General features: G+C 36.2%; 1 pseudogene; it reads left to right on the top strand.

Annotated features, from left to right (window-relative positions):
* The window catches only part of LOC149822435 (glucomannan 4-beta-mannosyltransferase 1-like), a 40,817-nt pseudogene extending 25,083 nt beyond the window's left edge, over positions 1-15,734 (top strand).
* The last annotated feature ends 7,317 nt before the right edge of the window (positions 15,735-23,051 follow it).

The raw sequence follows: 23,051 nt of genomic DNA, 5'->3' as shown, positions 1-23,051 counted from the left end.
GTGGAGAGAGAGATCAGTAGCTCCTAAACTATCTCAAATCTTCAAGTGCTTGCTTAATACGAATTCGTTAATATACTTTCTAGAAGTTGGTAAAAAAACATATATTAGATTAGGCATTTTGCTTCTCAATATGTGTTTTTGAGGAAATTGAAAATCGACAGCTTATATTGTACTAAACTTGGCAAAATAGAAATCAAGGTTCTTTGTTGAAATGATTCAATCTAAAGAATGGTTTTTAGTGAACAAGAGATGATGAACTTATCTACAAGTTAGGGTTAAGCAAAAAACATGTACAACCATATTTTTTAGAAGTGTTTATGAGAGTTCAGTCATAAACTCTTTAGGAGCTACTCATTAAGTAACCTATACAGATTATGTTTATGAGTAACCATTAAGAAAAACACATGAAACTTTGCCCTTTGGATTGTTTGGGAGATAAGACTGTTTAGAAAAGCTACTCATTGCTTATGTAAATATATATATATATATATAGAGAGAGAGAGAGTTGACTGCAGGTAATTTAGTTGAGAATCATGGTTGCAAGTTGTTTTCAGTAAATCTGATACTGCAGATTCAGCACAGTTGACTTTGTTATGAACTCTTGGATTGTGTCTGTCGATGTAAAACTACATTCTTTTAGTTGAAATTTTTGAATTATTTGTAGCTGCTAAAAACCTACTTACAAGTCAGAATCTGGTGGTCCAATTGCTAATTCTCACTAAACAAACCATGTAGATCAAAGCCTCGTGGTTGTATTTGCCAAAGAATAAAAAACAAAGATTCAAATTTGCTAGGTAGATTATATATACAATTAATTGCAGCAAATCTACTCTCTCTCTCTCTCTTAGGGGAATGATACTTCCACTATACAATTAGATTCTTTCATTCTCACTTTCAAAAATCACATTTAGAGGTGTTTTTTTATAAATCCAGAAGTACAATGTGATTTTTACAGTAAAAGAAACTAGGAACCAAATCTTGGATCAAATTATTTTAATATGTGGATATGACTATAAATAATTAAAAAGCAATTGCTTTAAAAATTTTAAGTTATAAAATTATATTTGCAAATAAAAAAAATTTATTCTAGGTTTTTGACTAAAGAAAAAATATTCATATGGACAGATTTGTTGAAAAACATCCCTGAATATGATTTTTGAATGTAAGAACAAATGACCTGAACTTTTAGGGGAGGACCATCCCTCTTCTCATGCACCTTTGTGTGTGTGAGTGTGTGTGTCTTATATATATATATATATATGTGTGTGTCTTATATATATATATATATATATATATATATATATATATATATATATATATATATATATATATATATATATATATATAGGGATGGTCCGCCCTTTGTCCTCCCATTCAGAATATGTATGCTTGATATATTTTTTGGCAGATCTGACTATATGGATGTGATCCTCATAGTTGAAAACATATGAATAGACTCTTAGATCATTGTAGATGGGATTTTATAAGGATAAAAAAATTAACAGTTTTGAATTTTTTGAAATTTTCAGTGTTATAAAATCTTACCTACATACACATCAAAAAACTTTGATCCAAAAGTCTAATCATATGTTTTTAACCATAAAAATCACATCTATATGGTCAGATTTGCCAAAAAACATATTTAAGATACAGAATTTTAAAAGGAAGACAAGGGGTGGACCATCCCCTTCTCTCTCTCACTCTCTCTATATATAAGAGTAATGTGCTTGCCCCTTCAAAAATTGTAGTTTTCAGTATTTTTTTCTCAACGTCTAACACCATAGATGTGATCTATAGGTTTTGTTTAGTGGAAAGAGGCCTTTGGATCACTGGAATCTGACCTGTATACAGGTTTTTCTGGTAATCCAAAATCAATGGCTATGAATGCATCAAATTTTTCTGGCTCATAAAAAAATTATTTTTCATGAAAAAATGCAATCAAAGAATCAATTCTCACTAAATCTAGCATGCTAAACACATCTAACGGTTCAGATCTATCATAAAACACTTCAAACTATAGAGCCTAACGGGGCAGAACCAGAAAAGATGGCCTAACATGTTCAGTTCTCTATAATTTATGTTTACCTTTTTTCTTTTTTTAAAGGCAGGTTGGGGTTAGGCAGACCCCCACCAGTCATTCAACTGTACCACTGGGTTTTGAACCTTCAACGTCTCACTAGGGTTTTGAACCTGCAACGTCTCAACACAAGGAGACATGCACTGACAGCTCCTACCGACCACGCAGAGCACCCGTTGGTGTTTACCTTGTTGTAACGGAACATTCCAAATCAAGATCTCCTGTCTTCTGAACATCCGTATTCTGTTCAATGTTTATGCTTATTTTTTTCTTTCTTTTTCTTTTAAATTTATCTGTTAATCCTCTACCAATTCATTAAAAAAAAACAGCAGTTTTACATTGTTAGGTAAGGCTGACAATGGGTCAGGTTTCAGTCAGGTTTAGGCTAACTCAATCAGCTCTTCGGATCGCATGGATTGGTTGAGTTTTAGTTTCGTTCTGAAAACATAGACCGCCTCCTGAAGCGGGCTCTGGTTGCAATTAAAGTTTGGTGGTCAAATTTTCAGTGTATAAAAGAGAACTTGTTTCATGTAAATAAATAAATAAATAAATAAAAACCTAAACTTGTATAGTTTCAATCTTATTGCACATTATTTAGCATAATAATGTTTAATTAAGTCATCAACTTACAAGGCCATATATCATTTTTGGTTTTTGGTTAAACCCAGCTCTTGTTGGCTGCAGCCAGAATGGTTGCGAGCCCTAGTGAAGGCCTCCGCCAATATGAAAAAACATGAGGTCCACTATGCCTCCATTCCATCTGTTCTGTTCTACTGTTTCGTTCAAATGTGGACAAGCAATCAAACGCAGTCTCAGCTTCGACCTTGCGGCAAAAGACATATCTTCGTGTCCAAGTCTTGGGCCGCATGTTCAAAGTTGTATAGTTTTTGAAATGGGAAACCTGGCATGTGAAACGATGAAAAAAGTCCAAAAACAGTTGAACCTTCATATAACTATGAGAAACTGCCCTTCAAGGTAAATGGTTGATGGCTCACATAAAATTGCACTTAATCCCTGCTCCAAGAATTTAGACACATTTTAGGGTTGAGCGAGACAGCAGGACGGTCAGGTCACATGCACTATCAAAACCAAGGAGCCTCCGGTTCGAATCCCACAGTGGCTATCTCCGTTTATTTATTTTTACATGAAGAAACTGCCTCAGGATCAGAGACCTAATCGCGCTGGCTATCCCCGGCTTGAGTATCAAGAAAAGCTTACATAATGGAATTGTATATACTCGAGGTATACAATGACAACCAACAGGGGCTCATGAGCTTGTGTTGGGACGTTGCAAGATCGAATCCCTATGGTATAGTTGTATAACTGGTAGGGGTCTGCCTCTAACCCCAGCTTTCTCTGTCGAAAAAAAAAGGTATACGATGACATTTCTGTCTTTTTTATTAAATAATTTATCTTTGTATCATATGGTCTTTTGTTAAACAATTCAACAATGACAGCATTTTTACGATGAAATGTCTGTCTTTTTTATTAAATAATTTATCTTTGTCATCATATGGTCTATTGTTAAACAATTCAACAATGACAGCATTTTAATTACATTCAGGACCAAACAAAGGTCAATTAGCGGGTTTTAGCCTTTTTAGTATATATCAAGCATGTTTTTGAAACATACTTTTATAAAAAACAAGCAGTTAAACATAATAACCCAAACTTTAGGTGGCCTTTAAGGAACGGGACTCAATTCACAATCACACACTAATTTTGAGGAAAGAAAATTCTTAATTTGGAATATATTCTTGATCTTATGCATACACCAAAACATCTCACTCCATGATTAATATGTCCAAGAAAAAGTGGTTAGCCTTCATTGAGAAAAAAATATTAGCTCCAATTGGCAAGCATGAGGGGCCAGCCGAAATGGCATATTGCTCCTAGAGAAACCTCCCCCTTTTTGCAAATTCAAACTAGCCATTGATGAGTATTGCAAAGATGCAAACATTTTGGTTTGAGTTTTTTGTCACAAATATCTCCCATCTTTTGAAAATATTGTGATTCTCTTATTATGTTTTCAAAAGACATTATATTACTGAAAAAGGTATTATTTCTAAAAAAACATATTTTTATCACAATACTAATGTGGTGAAAATAGTTTTGTGGCATTTTATATCATTCACATTTAGACTTTTATATAATTCTTATTTTTTATATATATATATATATATATATATATATATATATATATATATATATATATATATTGATTTATTTCAAAATTTTCAAAAATAACATAACACGAAGTTTTTTTTTTAGAAAATTTCAAAAAAACTGGGGCGAGGGTCCTAGCCAGGGAGTTTTTCCACCATGGGTGGTCGATCTATGATCTACCTGCTACCAGGCTTTGGGTTTCTCTGTGTAACTAAATAAAAATAATAACAAAAAATATATACTTAAGCTTTGAAATTTGTCAAAAATGAACCCAATCTTTTTAATAGTTACTTAAGAAGAACTTAAGAGTTTACTTCCGCCAAAGTTTCTGTTACATTTGTGCTAAAGTTTCCATTTTTCCATTGAGAAAATGCTTTCAGAGAAGCTAACAAAAGAAATTTTAGGGTAAAATAGTAATTATATCTTCAAAATTCAGCTTGTGTACATAACACGAGAATATTCCTTTGTTGAGATTATCTATGACATGTATTGGGCAAGGCTGCTAGCTTCTAGCCTCTCTGATATTGAAAATCCCGCATCCTTGGGGTGAGTTTTCCTATGAGAATTACATGAAACTGAAGGTGGGAAGTTCATGGGCGTCGGTTAGCCTGAGAAATGAGATGAGCTGGTGGTGGCTCGTCTTGAGTTCGACTTGTAAAGAGCTCATTCAAACTCGTGAAATAGGCTCGGCAAGCCGAACATGAACAATTGCGTTCTTCGAATTGGTTTGGCTTGTACAGTGAAGCGTTCATCTTGCATGCAATAAATTTAGATTTCAAATTCACAAGCAGAGGTGCTTGTGACTTGTGAGGGTGCTGAGATGAAGGCACCGGATCAAACCCCACTGGGTATGGGTGTGTCCGCAGCTTTCAGAGGTGGGTCATGTAAGACAGGGTGGTCGTGGGGCCTCATCCGAGGTTTTCCTCGCTTCGACAAGGGTTCTCATCATAAAAAAAGAAAAGAAACTATACCAGTTTGAGCTTCACTTAGTAGGTTTAGAGTTTAAATTCTATTATTTTTAATTTAAAAAAAAATGTATCTTTTTTTTTTCGTAAATTAACTCGTTTACCAACCCTTACATACACAAAAGGAAACAAAAACAAACACACCTGCCTCGTTTTCTGTGCGTCAGACTATACCATGGCCAGAAACTGTTCGATTCCCAGGAATCTATCTACCATGGATCAGTTGAACCAAACACGAGAATGCGAAAGCATTTTATAACCAATACGAACAAAACCAAACCCAAGTGGGACAATCACCTGCTGCCTACCATACCAATACCTATGCATTGTTTGCATAATTTGGCCGGACGTCCGACTCAGCACCAACTCACCTTCCTTACGACTGGAATCTTCATGATTAAGGTGGGGACTGGCTGGTTATGAGTTGGTGGGACCCAACAGTCTTTTGGAGTCGTAGAAAAACAAAAATTAAAAATTAAAAAGGTTGTGGGTGATGAAATGGACAGGGGAAACGCAGATATTCGAATCCCAAATAAGAGAGTCGTGGTCCTTTTGGGCTGTGTTTTGAAATTACCAAAGCTTTGAATAGGGAGGGGGGGGGGGGGGGGGGGGGTTAAGAAAAGGGGGCCCCACAAGATAGATAGATCTCGCGACTCTGAAAGCTAGCGTACTGGGGGAGGGGTGTGAGATTTTGGAATCCCACTTCTTCATTATTTCTCTCGTGATCGATCGCATTCTCGCATTCAATTCCTCTCATTTTTTTCTTTGGATGGCAGTGGACCGGTGGAAAACAGGGCCCCGTCCTGTCTCACCCCGGTTTGGACTGGGGATAGAGGATATGAAGGTGATGATGGGAGGTTCAAATCAAAACTTGTGCGGAGATGGACTGAAGCTCTCCCCCATCCTGCTTCATCCGGCATTGCCCCATCCCCAATCCTTCTTTAAGAAAGGCAATGGACTGAGGGGAAACGGGGGCCCGCCCCACCTTGCCCCTGTTTGGACCGGGGATGTAGGTTAAAATCAAAGCCCATGCGAGAATGGAGGGCAGGATTTTGAGATGGGTCGGGGGTGGAGACCTTATCCACTGTCATCCCTAACTGAAAGTACCCTCTCCCTACTGTTTAATGATGTGAGAAAGTATGAGTATGACCTTTATTGGTTGGGAAAATTTGACTATTCGAATTATTGGGACTAGTGATTGTTTAGTGGTTAAAAAAAAATTGCTAATAAAAAAAAAAGTGATTAAAATTTGTCACCGGGTAGATCTGGTTACTGGCTCAAAACTCCAATAGAACTTTATGGATTCGGGTGCTTTATTGGGGAGTGGATTCGTTTTTAGCCAACCATTGTTTTTATTCAACCCCTATCATCAAAAGATATCATTAATTCAAGTTGTTTTGACCAAATCTGACCTCATAGATGGATTTACGGTCGCGCGGGGTCCATCTGGGCTAGTGGGGGTGGTTGTGAGGGCGTTGGGACAAAGACACTGGATCAAACCTTGCTAGCACACCGATACGTCCGTAGCTTTTAGAAGTGGGCCACATAAGGTAGGATGGCCCCACCTGAGGTTTTTTTCGTTTTGGCGAGGGATCCTTATCATCAAATAAAAATAATAATAATAAGGGTAACTTTGTGGATGTGAAAGCTTACATAACAGAGTCCGTTTCAGAAACATAAAACCATGCACTTTTTTTCACACTTATGAAACTTTACGAAGCTTGCTTTCAAAAGAGAAAAGTGTTTCTTGTTTTTTTTTTTTTTACCGATTTGAACTTTCTCCGATGTAGGAAATATCTTTTTGGTTTTTTGTTGTATAGGCAAGCTAAAGGATAATCCAGTGGGAATCAAACAGGGGTGTAAAATGGTTTGGATTTGAGTTGGATGCACCATTCACTGAAACCAACCTGATATGATACTGGCTATTTGGATTCAAATTCAAATGGAAAAGGGCAATACCAACTACCCAAACCTATGCAAACAGATTCAGATATGAATTGGATCTGGATATCCATCAGATCCAATAAAAATAACAAACCAATTCTAAATCCACATCCAATTATTAATTAGATTTGATTCAGCTTACTGAATCCAACTGATCGGCTTCAGATTCAGGTCAGATCCCAGACAACATCCGATCTGATGGCACCTCTAGGTTCGAACATGACACCCCTCAATTTTGAAAGTGCGAACTAACCATCCAGCTATCTCATTGGATCCCTTTGAAAATCTCTTTTAATAAGAAAAGATTTATAGCCTTTTTGGGTGAGAGAGAGAGAGAGAGAGAGAGAGAGAGAGAGAGAGAGGGGGGGTTAAAGGTTGCACTTGAGTAAAAGTTTTATTAACCTTTTATATCACTTTTTAGCTGCTTCGTTGTTGCTTCTTGCCTTTAGACTACTCAAACTGATGGTCAAAGGTCGCTTAAATATGCAGTTTGGAAACATGGAAGCCCCCAATTCCTGAATTTCGTTGTTACCACCTAGATAATGTGGGAGTTACCAAATCCATTTTTTAGTGCAATACAAAGGGGAGACAGACTCACATCCTTTCCCAAATGCCTAAACTACCTCCTCAACTTCATTCTCCCAAGCAGCCACTACCAAGGTAGTTAGACCAACTTTTTACCAAACGCAATAAATTCCCATCCCAACTACCTGTTTCCAAACAGAACCTTACTCATTTCTCGCATACTCGATTCTCGCTTTTTTGCCTCGCGCATTGTTTCTTGCATCCACTTCTTACTTTGGTAACTATGGTTCTAGCTACCATAGGAGCTGTCAGTGCACGTCTCTTTGTGGTGGGACTTTGCAGGTTCAAACCCCAGTGATACCTTGAATCATAACTGGTAGGGGTCTGCCTAAGCCCAGCTTAACTTTCAAAAAAAAAAAAAAAAAGAACTATTGTATTTTCGTGAGCGAAACCGCATCCTTGTCCGGCTCTAAACGCCAAACCCGATAAGCGGCATGTGTCCCACTTATCAAGTCCAGGTCAGAGTCTGGTGGGGTTGGGAATGGGTAGGGGTCGTCTCAACCCTATCCTTTCATGGCAACCCCAAAATTAAACGACAGTCAGGGTTTTCCATTAAGACGGCCTGAATGAATAAAACAAAGGCTCGGGGGAGGAGGCCAAGTCTTACCAGCATGCATAGACGTGATGTGTTAAAAATATAAGGATGGGTTTCAATACGAAAAAATATGATATTTGTAAAGGCGATAAAAATGTAAATATCAATGCAAATTATTTTTCCTGATTTTTTATTTTTTGTTATTTTTTTTATTTTCATCAATTCTATTGTTGATATTTGACCAATAAAAACTTGAAAATATAAAAAATCAATTTCTCACGAGAAAATGTGGGTGTTATACTTTTGTCACTGTGGTCTCTAGAACGGGGTTTGACGTAGGGGTGGCCATCGGGCCTGCCAGATAAAGTCCCGACAGACCTGATTTAAATCTTGGCACGAGCTTGGCCCAATTCCATTATGCTTAGGTTTGGGTGGGGCGTGACCCGGATAATGGGCCGGACTTGTTGGGCCTTGTGTATTTTACACAGTGGCCCAGCCTGATTCGGGGGCTGCATTTTGGAGCGCGGGCCTGACCTTATATGGATCGGGTACCTGACGGGCCATTAAGCACCTTGCTTGATGGCCACCCCTAGTTGGACCCCCAAACCATATTCAAACCTAGGGTTGTGTCTTCCACGTTGGGGTGGTTTTGTATGCCTCTTATCCATTACTGGGATGAATAATTATAATTGTAAACATACAGTACAAAAACTTGACATTTGTAAACACCTCAAATTTTCCTCATTTATTTTCAAACACCCTCTTTCAACAGATGCCAATCTTCTTAGGAGTCTAACCCTAGGTCTGTCCCAGTTTAGGTATCATTTTACCTCATTTTGTTAGAAAAATTTACTATTTTACCCCTAGGTAACCTTAGATCTATGTTAGTCAGACACAACAACTAAGCTCATTTTAAGTTTAGAATAGTTAGAATGTCAGTCATTTCTATCTCATATGAGCTCACGATGAGCGAATCTTGTTCATTTCTGACCATTTCAACTAAAATTGATCCATTTTATGAAAAATGACTCATTTCTAGCTCGAATCCAAGCCAATTGTTTCCAAGTCTGTCAATTCCAGTCAATCTTGTTTTCCTGTATTTAACTTGAGCTCACCAAAAGTTCAAGTAGTTTGATTTCAATTCAAATTCATTTCTCATATTGTTAGAGTCCATTTTAGCCCATTTCAGCTCATTTCAACTGAAATTGAGCTAAGTTTAGTCAGTCTAGCTAGTGTTTGAGCTCTAGATTTAGTTCATCTCAGTATTTCTGACCTTAATTTTAGCTCAAACCCAGTGCAATTTTGTGATCTACCTCAGTCCAGTGTGCATTTCTCACCATTTCTCTAAGAATTGTGTCATTTCTCGATCACTCCGTCTAGGAGTTTGGTTGAGTCAGTATTTTTTTAGTTCGACTGAGTTTAGAAATCCTAGAATCTAGTTCAAACCTCATTTTCCAGTGTCACTCTTCGCCCTACAGGGGCAAAATCATTTCTCATGTCATTTTCATTCTGAACATTCTATCATTTTTCATGCTGGTGCAAGTGCCAATATGGGCTCAGAACGATTCCTTTCTTGAAATTTTAGATATATCTGAGACCCAATTCATATTTGGATCAGATCCAATATCGGATCCGATATCTAATAATCAATTTTCATCTTCAAACAGAAATTTCTAATTCCTTGTCTATGCCAGGGGTCCGAGACTTCAAATCCCTCATCAAAGGTTTGTGTTTCGCATATCATTTTATACCATTTCATATCATTTTATGTCATTTCTTGTCATTTCACATCATTTTATTGCATTTCATGTCATGGCATATCATTTTTGAGATCCAGCACTCTTGTTTTCAAAATATAAAATCTAGATTCGATTTGAAAACCTTTATTCTGAAATCAATTTCAAAAACCTGGGTTTTAAGTCTGTATTTTCCGTTTGGCCAACTCCCAGGGCTTTATATTCCTTTATTTCAAAGTATTTTCTTTAGAAAAATGATCTGGATTCGTTTTGAACTCGCTTTTTAAACCAATTTCCAATTTTGTTAAATTTCTTCAAGTAGGGCCCACCCTGCAGGGGTGCAAATCCTAATTTTCCATTTTTATTTAAATTCATTTTATTTTATGTCTTACTTATTTCAAAAATACAAAAAAAAAATCTAGTGGGTCTAGGTGTCTTTTTGAAAATATCATTTTTAACCCCTTTATTTTCCCCCTTTTAAAATTCATTTTTTTTAAATCAAATAGGGCCCACATTAGGTGGAGCCACATTTGAAGGTGTTTAGGTTAGTTTAGGTTTAAAAAGTGTTCTACTTAAGTTAGAAGTTTGAAAAGTCAAAGTTTAATTGATTTTAAAACTCCACCTTTATTTTAGCATTTTTAGCCTTGTTTTAAACTTTTAATTAAGGATTTTAAAACCAAATGTGGGCCCACATAGGTGGGCGCCACATTTGAGAATTTTCAAAGTTTAATTAAGAGTCAATTAGGTTTAATTAATTAGGGTTTTATTAAGTTTAAAACTCTCAAGAAAAATTGCCCCCTCTTTGACTTATCCCCTTTTAATTAATAGAGTTTCGATTAAATCGAAACTCTCAAAAAACAAAGGCTAAAAAAATCTATAAAAAGGGCTATAAGGGGGTCGATCTCCCACATGTGTGTTCTATCCCTCTCTCTTCAGCTCTTCTTCTCCCTCAAGCTCCTCAAGTCCAACAACCTTCATTGTTGCAATCCCTTCCTCTTTTTTATTTTTTTACTTTTTTTTATTGTTTTCCATATTTTGTCATTAAATACCTCATTGCCGCCCCTTGTAGTGTAGGTTTTTCTTTCATTTTTTTAGAAATCGTGTGAGGGGTCCAAGATGATGATCCACTGATCATTCAATGTGTTTTACACATTTTTGATATGTGAATATTGTTAGTAATTTGTTTATTTCGTTAATACTCAAAAAAAGATCGAGATTTGATCCCTCTATGGATCAAATCCCTTTTTTAATGGCTAAATCAAATTTGTGACCATGCTTCCCTGATTTTTTGTTTTTGTTTCAATCATATTCATATTTATTTTCAGTTGTTCATGCACTAAATCATGATTCATATCATTGATTACACGTTTATAATGTTTTAGGCATGTTTAATCAAGCTTATTTTCTTCTAGGGTTTTAGATTTCATATTTTCAATTCTTGTCATTTGATAATGCAATTATTTTACCAGTCTATATTCATTAATTAAATCTGAATTTTTTATGATAAAATCATGGATATGCCTACAATTTTCAATAAAAAAATCAGATTTTTTTGAGGTTTGTAACCCAATTTTCAAAAATCAAAGTCGGAACCTGTTTTTTCAACCGAGAAAATACTATGAAAATTTAGGAGCATTTTTCTGAGGTCTTATCTCTCTCATCGAAGATCGTATTGATAATCCGTAAAAAGTAGCATCTTTGTCAGAATGTTTAATTCAATATGTGAAATTTTTATAAATTTCTATGGTGAATTTATATTTTATTTAACCCAACAACAGCACCTGTATTTCTTGAACCGACAGACATGGTTTCGGGCCAGGGTCAACTTGCCGAAGCAATTTCTCCCTAATCAAAGACTGTATCGACAATTTGTAAAAAGCCACTAATCTGTCTGCATGTCTATTTTTTATGATATGATTTTTATAAATTTTTAATATTGATTTATATTTTTTTGAAGCCCGCAATCAGAGTCTGTATTTCTTGAGTGACAGTCTTGATTTGTACCATGGGTCATATTGCTAGAATGATTTCTCCCTCATCTGAGATTGTATTTCTGATCTATAAAAAAGGTTTTTCTCATTATGATCTTTAGTTTGTATTTGAAAAATTTTATAAATTTTGATGGTCATTTTCTATATTTTCTTAAACCCGAAACCAGATCTGTCTTTATTGCATCGTTATGCATAAGCCAAAATCAGGTACATATTCCTAGAACGATTTCTCCCTAACCAGAGATCGTATTCCAGATCTGTAAAAAGAGTTATTTTTATTGATCTGTCTAGTTTCTTTTTCAAATTTCATAAATTTTCACTGTTGTTTGATATCCAATTCTAGTCTGACACTGTAACAGATACTGAAAAGTAGATAAAATCACATATTTTTCATCTTTTTATTTAATATTCATATTCAAAATAATCCCAAAATTTGATTTTTCGATTTTATTTTAATGTTAAAGTTATTATAAGTATCTATGTCAATTTTTGTGATTTTTGGAATTAATTTGATATGTCATTTAGTTATTTCATAAAATCAGGATGTCTGTTGAGTCCTAATTCAACTGAAACACGGACAAAAATCAATATTTTTCTATTATTTCATTTTTTTCATAAAAAGTTTTATATTTTTAGGATTTCATCATGTTCATAATAATATCAAGGTTCTCTCCACCCGATTAGGCATTGTTTTGAATTCGTTTAATCCCCGGATTAAGCATATTACAAAAATCTTTTCTGAAAAAACCTGTTTTGCAAATAAGGTCAATTTTCAAAGGTATTTTGGCCATTTTCCCCCAATTCCAAATTTCAAAGTTATTTATTTTTATTATTCATTTAGTTTTGGATCATTCTTTATTGTGTTTATTTCAGAGAAGCATGGAAAAATGCTTATATCTGAATAAGTTCCTCAATTTTCAGATATTGTTGGATAAATCCAGAAAAGCCAACATTTTTCTACTAACATTTTGTTAATTTTGCAGGAAAGCTCAACATTAGATTTTTCTTTATTTTTCATTTTTCTCTTTTCTTATTTTATTTCAATTATAGATGTAAAATGTAAAATGTAAAATGTAAAATGTAAAATGTAACATTAAAATAAGAATTTCTTTTTCTACTTAGATTAAGGTTGTATTTGCATATAGTTTATTTTCAATAATATTAATCATGATGGATGATGATTCATGCATATTTTAAATTCATCATGGTCAACACGAATGGCACGTGTACTCACTTCTAAGGAGTTAATAAACTCGGTAGAGTTTATATTTGTTGTCACAGTCAGAATACGAACAATACCCAGATTTATCATCTTCTTTTAAGTCACAAACGACCTACACTCTTAGGCCATCTTCAGAAATCATTGCACATTTTCAAAAGTTGTCCAAGTATTTTTCCTTTTAGAATCAAATGAGTTATATTCAAGATATATTTGTAGCCATAGTTAGGAATATGTGGCAAATCTCTCTTATCTAAATTCTATAAGGCACAAAAAATATTTTTTATCAATAATTTTTCTCGAATTCTTCAGAAAATATTTTCTCAAATTGCATTCATGCATCATTTAGGTTTAGATTGCATCATAGGGCCACACACCCATCCTTTTGATTAATTCAAGAGTTTAAATCTTAGAAAAATGGATTTTCTTAAAGTCACCTAGTTTTTCTTCAAAAATCAATTTTCTCAAAACAACAAGATTTCCTTTTTTTCAGAAATCAATTTTCTCAGAATAGTTTCCCTTTTCAAATATTTTTTCAAGTCCAATTCATGATTTTTCAAGTTTTCTTTTCTTCAAAATATTTTTCAAGTGTGGAAAATGATTTTCCATTCATCTCCTTTTCCAGAATTTTCAAATATTTGAGGCATACATCATGTTTTCAATCTGCATTTTCTAAAGCTCATAGCACATGCCTGATTTTTTGTGCATTTAGGAGTAGAATAACGATTTAGACAGTTGAGCAAAGCAAAGCATATGATTGATCCATGGTTCAATTACCCTTGGTTATGGTACCAGGAACGATTGAACTTCGTAGCGACAGGCGAGTCCCATTCCTCAGAATTTTCTCGCATTTTAAAATGAAGGCGAGTTATTTTCAAAACTTTTTCAAAACGTTAGTTTGACTTGCAAAAGTAAAATTTTGCAATGATAACAGGTTTGACTACCGAGATGGGACCTGTCTGCACCTGATCAATCTTGTGCCTTGCTCCATTCAGCTTGTCAAAATTGTATTCGATAATGTCAGATTTATATCTTATGAACCTAGGAGCCTAGAATCAAACTTTGCTGACATGGATGGCATGTAGACTTAGGCATGGTTTGGTAGGATCGATTGAGAAGGCATTATTCATGCTCACATAGACTTAGGTTTCATACAACCCTTCTCATTCTAGGATCTGATTGAAAACATTGTTTGCTTCTTAAATATTTTCAAAATTCTACTTCTTTAGGTTATTAGAGCTTTCTATTTTCTTGCATATTGATCATATTTTAAAAACAACCCCACCTATTTTTACCTGCCCACCACATTGCTGGGCTTTCTTCCAAAACTATAGTTTGGGACAAAGCCTCATAACTGGGCCACCTATTTGAGATGATCCCCCCTGCCACATACCGAGGGTCACAGTTCAAAGTATATTAGAAGGCGCTCAAGGATGTTAGAAAACATGAGCCTAAAACTGGAGAAAATATTTTTATGCCACGTATATTAGGCCTCGGTTCGAGTATATCAGCATAGCATGATTGGACACAGATGATCTGAGCCTTAGAGTTAGGATTAGGATCCTACAGTCATTTTAAAATTTATACATTTAGAGTCAGCCTTTTAGGGATTGTTGTATGTGCATACTTGTTTGTGCAGGATGTGATGTGATGTGAATGTATCTCCGCTATTTTCCATTTATTTTTCTTGTATTACCTTGCATTCTCTTTTGTTTTTATATAGATTTTATTAAACCTTAGATGATTTTTCAAAAAATCCTCTATTCTTAAAAACTCCAAGTGATTTTTCTTTCCCTTCCTTTCTTCTTGATCTCGAATTTTTGACCTTATTTGATCTTGCCTGCTATTTTCCTTAAAAAAAATCGTGTGTTTTTCTCATGAATTTCAATTATGTTATCCGTTTTCAAATCTCTTTATATTTTCTGGTGAATTCTCATATCATTGTAGTGGGAAATTATTCGCCCACCTTTCCTTTTAAGTTTACCTTAGTTGCGTACTTCCTTCGTTGGAGTCACAACGTAATTTTCGTAATTTCAGCGATGACTCAATCCCTGGTAATGGGGTATCCTTTCAAAATTGTCAACCTGATCTCGTCAGATTTTTTTCTTATCATTTTCATTCGAATTGTTGCCCTCAAAAAATTTTCCTCATTCTGATTATCCCCTTTGTCCTACAGAGAGTATCGGCATTGTTGCATGGTTCAGACTAGATCAGGCAAGAAGACTACACCATATCAGCATGTCAGCAATATCAACAACGAAGAAAAGATGAATTCCCCAGGTTCAGCCAGAGGACAGGGTTTGACAGACAGGGATGACATCGATCTTGTCGTATATCAGTTGTTTAAGAAGATGATGATTAAAATGATATTTGAGCATGCAGAAGCCAGTTCTAGAAAGGTTTTCGTTGAGAAAAAGGCACCTATCACCTTCTCCATGAGCACCACTCGCCATAACAGCTGCAGCGGTACGAGAGGTTCTAAGCTCGATAGAGGCAACCTTCAAGCAAGACAGTAAGTCATTCCAGTCGAGTTCTCACCAGAAATTTCTGCATAAAGAAAAGATAAAGCATGATGGCTGGAGTAATGACCGCAAATTCACTCCCCTGGATCAGCTGCATGAAAAGGTTCTCAAATACATATTAACTAAGGGATTGGCCAAGCTTCCAAGAGACTTCAATCCTCCCACAGTCATGGGAAGATTTAAAGATCAATTTTGCAAGTTTCATCGGACGATGGGACATGACGCTAAGTATTGCTTCATCCTAAAGAACATCATCTAAGACTACATCGACAAGAATCTCTTCGTTGAAGATGAAAATGAGGACCAACCGACTGTCCTAACCAAGCTCAACAGAAATCAAATACTCAACAAAAGATACCATGCGATGGTTGGAGCCATGATCGCAAACTTACCCCACTGGATCAAACACTCGAGAGTATTTTTTAGTACATGCTGGCAAAGGACATGATAAAACTTCTGAAGCTTGTTGATTCTTCTGTCACTCTGGGAAGATGAAGGATTGATTTTGTAAGTACCACCGAGCATTGGGGCACGACATAGAACATTGTTTTGACCTTCAAGAACATTGTGTAGGATTGCATCGACAAAGGAATTCTTGTGCGAGACAAGGAGGAGGATTAGCCAGCTATCTCGTCGACACTTTTTCTAGACATGAAGAAGAATGATGACGCCAATGCTTCCTCATCTCTTTCATTTTGCTTCTGTCATTTTGAAGGAATAATGTGGTCTCAATTCTTTCCTCGATTTGTCATCTTTCTTCCAATGCATCAATAAGACATCAACTTTTCTTATAGTTGGCGCCACCTTCTTTATATATTGTTGCTCTTTATCCTTTTGCAATATGTTTTTGTGAAGAACAACCTCTTTTAGAGTGCCTCCCAAATCAATCAAGAAGCTTATTTCCCATCTTTTCCCTGTTATCTTCGGAAAGCGTTTGTCAAATATCAATTATTTATTATTTTGTTCAATGTCTTACTCTCTAGTCACATTGGGGCATTTTTTTGAAAATTTATCTTTACCTCAAAATGTCCTGTATGCAGGCAGGATCAAACAAAATCTTTCACCATTAATTTGCATTCATTTGCATTTATTTGCATTCATTTATATTCATTCGCATTCATTTGCATTCATTGTCATCGATTTGCATCATTTTGCAACTTTTATTACTCATTCAGGATAAGGGATAATCCTGAGACCCCGACAGTTGTCTAAGTCATTGTGAGGGTGAAGATTGAAAATCTCTCATCATAATCATCAAGCACTTTCAAAACACCAGTCTTTTTCAAATTCAACCTTTGGGTCAAGTCTTTTATCAAAACCTTCGGGTTAAGCTTATTCTCAAAATCCAGTTTTCACTGGTCGAACCTCTCAATTCCAGTTTTCACTGATCGAACCACCTAAATCCAGTTTTCACTGGTTGAACTACCTAAATCCAGTTTTCACTTGTCGAACCTCTCAAATCCAGTTTTCATTGGTCGAACCACCTAAATCCAGTTTTCACTGGTCAAACCTCCCAAATCCAGTTTTCACTGGTCGAACCTCCAAGATCTAGTTTTCACTGGTCGAACTTCTCAAATTCAGTTTTCACTGGTCAAACTACCTAAATTTAGTTTTCACTGGTCGAACCTCTCAAATCCAGTTTTCACTGGTCGAACCACCTAAATTCAGTTTTCACTGGTCGAACCACCTAAATCCAGTTTTCACTGGTCGAACCTCTCAAATCCAATTTTCACTGATCGAACCACCTAAATTCAGTTTTTACTTGTCAAACTTCCACAAATCCAATTCTTACTACTCGAACATCCAAAATCCAGTTTTCACTGGTCGAACTTCCTAAATCCAGTTTTCACTAGTCGAACCATCTAAATCCAGTTTTCACTGGTCGAACCACCTAAATCCAGTTTTCACTGGTCGAACTTCCTAAATCGAGTTTTACACTGGTCAAACTATTCTAAATTGAGTTTCACACTGGTCAAACTATTCCAAAAAAATCCAGTTTTCACTGGTCGAACTTCCTAAATCCAGTTTTACACTGGTCAAACTATTCTAAATCGAGTTTCACACTGGTCAAACTATTCCAAAAAAATCCAGTTTCACACTGGTCAAACTACTCCAAAATTCAGTTTCACACTGGTCGAACTATTCCAGAATTCAATCTTTGCACTAATCGAGCTTTCAAAATCCAGCTTTTAAGCCAATTTTCAAATCCAACTTTCGAGTTGATCTAGTTTTCCTTTGAAGATTCGAGTTCTGACTCAAAATTTTTTTTTTCAAAATCCAAGCACTGATCTAGTTTTCCTTTGAAGATTCGAGTTCTGACTCGAATTTTCTTTCTTTCAAATCCGAATTGGTCTAGTTTTCCTTTGAAGATTCGAGTTTCGACTCAAATTTTCTATTTTCCTTTGAAGATTTGAGTTTCGACTCGAATTTTTTTTCCTTTAAAGTCGAATTGGTTTTGACCCAACTTTTTTTCAAAATCAAGCCATCGAGTTGGTCGAACTTCCAGATTCAACTTCATGCTTAGTGCCCATTTCTATCGATCAGACCCATGGGTCACTCAAGTTTGTCGAGCAGACCTCCGGGTCACCAATTTCATCAAACAAACCTTCGGGTTACCAATTCTATCAAAGTCAATCATTTTCGACCCACGGGTCGCTTTTGCTAATCATGGTCATCCAAGATTCGACCTTCGTGTTAGATTCATTCACAATTGGTCCAATATCAAATATCAAATATCAATTATCTTTCTTGCGAGGGACCTTGTTTCCAGGGAGAGTTCAAGGGAGATCGTTCCTTTCATATGTTTTTATTGTTCGTTCGCTGAACCCCTTTTCGAGGGAGATTTTGAAGGGACTCATGTCTTTGTGAATAATTTGCAAAATAATCTTTATTATCACATAAGGAACCTTTCTTTCAGAGAGAGTTTCGGCGGAAGCTCATTTTTTCTTATGGTCCCCCAATGTCTTTTATTAGGCCATCCTGTCATCAAGGACCCTTTTTCGAGGAGAGTATGATGGACTTGCTCCTCTATGGCAATTCATCGACCTTATCCAATTGGCCATCTTTTCATAAGAGAAGCCTAAAGTTAGGGAGTTTTGACGAAAACTTAATTTCTCTTCGAAAGTTCATTTTGCAAACACCTCCTCTTCAGGGAAGAGAGGGGTATCGTTTATTACCCGTTCAGGTAAGGGTCAAGCCTGAGTCTCTTCTTTGTGGAAAGGAGAGGCGGATCTAGTCACGGATATGTCAGTTAGATATCAAGTGATTTCTTTCACCAAGGATTTCAAGAATATTTTGCCAATATGTCATAAAAAATAGTTATTGATATAAAAAAAAAATCTTATTGCACAAAATTTTACCTCAAATTACCTTCAATATTCTTTTCAAAAGGATAAAACTTTTGCAAAGAAAGAATAAAATCTAAAGTTTTTCTGTTGGTCAACAAAAAGAATGAAGAAAAATCCTCGATATGACCGGTAAAGAAAAATTCAATGATGTTGAAAAGCCACAAGTGAACTGATATTGATAATAACTATGACACATTTTTAAAGACCATTCTTCTTGTAATAAGGCAATGAAAATATCTCGCGCGATAAAAAAAACCACTCAAGCTTAATATCTCTTCAATCATTTAAGTTGCAATTAACTATCTGTAAAAGGGTTCTCTCAACTATTGTCAAGTTGAAGACTGATAGACGAGTTAGACTTCAGGGTCAAAGAAGACTCGGATCATCTCCAAGTTGAAGGAGCATGTGATGTGTCCTTCCAGAAAAAGTTTAAATCATCATCAAGTTGAAGGTTGATGCAATGAACCTCTCACCAATCCCTAAAAGATATTTGATTTATGTTATCATAAAAAGATTTTCAACTAAAGAGACAATATAATCAATCTAATTCTTGAGACTAAAGAAGACTCAGATCATCTCCAAGTTGAAGGAGCTTGCGACGTGTCCTTCTAGGGAAAATCAGAATATCACCAAGTTGAAGGCTGATGTGATGAAATTCTCGCCGAATCCCAAGAGAGCTCAATTTTCATGTCTCAAAAGAGTGCAAAAGATAATCAAGAGATCAATGCAAGAGACTACAACATTAATATAATTTCTAAGACCAAAGAAGACTTGAATTATCTCCAACTTGAAGGAGTATGTGATGTGTCCTTCTAGGGAAGATCAGAACATCACCAAGTTGAAGGTTGGTGTGATGAAATTCTCGCCAAACCTCAAAAAAGCTCAATTTTCATATCTCAAAAGAGTGCAAAAAGATCATCATGGGTAAACCCCAGATATCAAACTGCCAAATCTGCCAAGAATTATCGTTATTCATGTAAAATTTTACTACAAGAAAAATGTCAATTAGCAATGAAAATTTATGACGAAAATAATTCATCACAATTTTACGACGGATTAGCGAGAGAAAATGATCCGTCCCTAAAATTGGAATTAGTGGTGGGATTTGCGATGGAATAATATCCGTCGCTAGGTAGCGACGGATATTATTTTGTTGCAACCTATGTTGAAACTTAATGATGGAGTAGCGATGAATATTATTTCGCCGCTAATTAGCATCGGTGTTGGTGACAGAATTGTTCTGTCGTGAATCCGTCGCTAACTTTCGATGTAAAATGCCATCTAGGGCATGAAATTAAGTCTCTCTTTCTCGCACTCTCTCTCACCCGCGTTGCTCGCCCCGGCCACCTACCTATCTTCAACGACCACCCTGACCACCTACCACCCTTCGGCGACCGCCCCACCCACCTCCTACCCTCAGACGACCGCCTCAGCCACCACCTCCTCCCAATGACACCCCGACGAACCTAAGAACCCCCCCCCCCCCCTCTCCATGTTTCCTCTTGCTTCCTCTGCGGCAACCGGCGACCCGCACCGGAGCTCTGGTGAGCCACCCCCTCCCTGACACCATCTCTCTCCGACCTCATTTTATTTTTTGCCAGGGAGAGGCTGAGCCTCCTTGTCTTACGGGATGCGAGGGAGGGGCTCAACCTCCTCCCTGTGCTTTTTTCGCCGGGGAGGGGCCGAGCCCCCTCCCTATCTTACGTGTTGCGCTGGAGGGGCTCAGCCTCTCCCCTTTTTTTTTTGCCTGGGAGGGGCTGAGCCCCCTCTCTTTTTTTTGTTTTCGCCAGGGAGGGGCTGAGCCCCCTCCCTGTCTTATGAGATGCGAGGGAGGGACTCCGACCCCTTCCTATTTTCTTTTTCGTCAGGTAAAGGTTGAGCCTCCTCTTTGTATTATTTTGTATATTTGTGCTTTGCAGGTACGTTGTTGAGCTAATTGCGCGATGCTTAGTGCTAAGCATCACATGCCTCTAAAAATGCAATGCAAAAAAAATAAGAAAAAAATGCAAAGGCAAAAGCAATTCAAATCGAGTAAATACCCGTGATGAGTAAGTGATACAAGCGCATCATATGTTATTTAATTTATTGGATACAACACTTTTCTGTTCACACACTCACTTAGTTGTGGATATCTAAGACTGTTTTAATGGAGTTTGGAGATCATGCTGAGCATGATTTTAATGTATGAAAATAGAAGTGTTCTTATTTTTAGTGTACGGATTCCATGCTAGGCATGGTATTAGTTAGCGGGATATTGGAGTGTGTTTGCTGCAGGTATATGTTTGACATTGTTTTGATATGAATGATTTGAATGTATTACAATGTTTGATGCGTCTGCATGAAGTTATTTTCTATTTGATTATGCCTTCTATGTGAAATTGTATCATGAAAACATGCTTCAAATAAATGTATCATTTTATGGAATGTGATTTCATATTTCTAAATATCCTCGTGATGTGTACAAATATGATGTGATGGTGTTATGTACGAAAATATTTAGTTTATAAATGCATGCATAATAGTTCATAGAATTGCCTTTTATGTTAAGTATGTTTGCAGTATATAGGGAAAGTAAATTTACGCATTAATTGAAACAAAAAATTGCTCACAAAAAACCACCAAACAAGAATTAATAGACAAATTAGATATTTTTTTCATCATAACATTATTAAGATTCTCTTTTAACTGGTGATGATAATATCCGCAACATTATAAGACAAAATAGTTGCAAACCGCGAATGGATGTACCACAGGATAGTTGATAATGAGGTGTCACATGAATATATGGATGGTGTTGACAGTTTTTTGAATTCACAACGGCAAGTGTAAGTACCGTGGATCCAACCGGTCGGATCAGATGCCCCTGCATGATGTGTAAGAACAATTGATTTGTAGAACCTCATGGCGTTAGACATCACCTATACAGGAAGGGTTTTGTTAGTGGTTATCAGAATTGGATGCTTCATGGTGAAGAATTTTAGAATAATTTTGACACACGGGTAGATGTGGTGCACGATAATCCATATGTGGATTTGATATTTGATGTCACAGGACCAAAAATGAGTTCTGCTATGAGACATAGTGATGCATCAACTGGGGTAGAGGAAGAAGCAACAAATGATACAACTAGTAGATTTTATGACTTACTTATAGATGCTGATGAGCCACTGTGGAATGGTTGTGAGAGTCACACTATCTTGTCTGTAGTTCTTCAACTAGTAAATTTAAAGTCAGAGTATAATTTGAGTCAATCATATTTTGATTGTCTATGCTCTATTGTGAAGAGTATGTTGCCCAAAGATGATAAATTGTTAGAAAATCTCTACTGTGTGAAGGTTATGGTTAATGTTCTAGGTATGGGGTATCAAAAGATAGATGCTTGTCCAAATCACTGTGTGTTGTATTTCAAAGATCAAGAAAATAGCAGATCATGTCCATAATGTAGACATCCTCGATTCAAGCCAAAGACAAGGGAAAATGGTAGCACGAGGTCAAAAGAAGTGTCATACAAGTCACTCCGCTACTTTCCTCTCACCATTAGATTGCAATGACTGTATATGTCTTCGAAGGCAGCTAAACAAATGATATGACATGCAAATAAAGTTCAACATAATGAAGACGAGATCACACATCCTGTTGACATGAAAGCTTGGAAGCACTTTAATCGTACTCATCAAAAGGCTTATGTACAGATGAATTTAATCCATTTGGGGGTAGATCAACCCCATACTCGTTTTGGCCGGTATTTGTCACCCCATACAACCTTCCTTCAAGCTTGTGTATGAAGCGTCAAAATCTTTTCTTGTCTCTATTGATCCCTGATCCGACTTCTTTGGACCAAAATCTTGATGTATATTTAAGGTCATTGATTGATGAACTGAAAATACTATGGGATGACAGTATTCAAACGCATGATGCTCACAAAAGACAAAACTTCAATATGAAGGTTGTTCTATTTACAATC

The sequence above is a fragment of the Nuphar pumila genome, chromosome 11 (assembly GCF_984573655.1).
Source record: "Nuphar pumila chromosome 11, dmNupPumi1.hap1.1, whole genome shotgun sequence".
In the NCBI taxonomy this organism is placed as follows: domain Eukaryota; kingdom Viridiplantae; phylum Streptophyta; class Magnoliopsida; order Nymphaeales; family Nymphaeaceae; genus Nuphar; species Nuphar pumila.
Note: the sequence above shows the minus strand (reverse complement) of the source record. Positions and strands in the feature narration are given on the sequence as shown.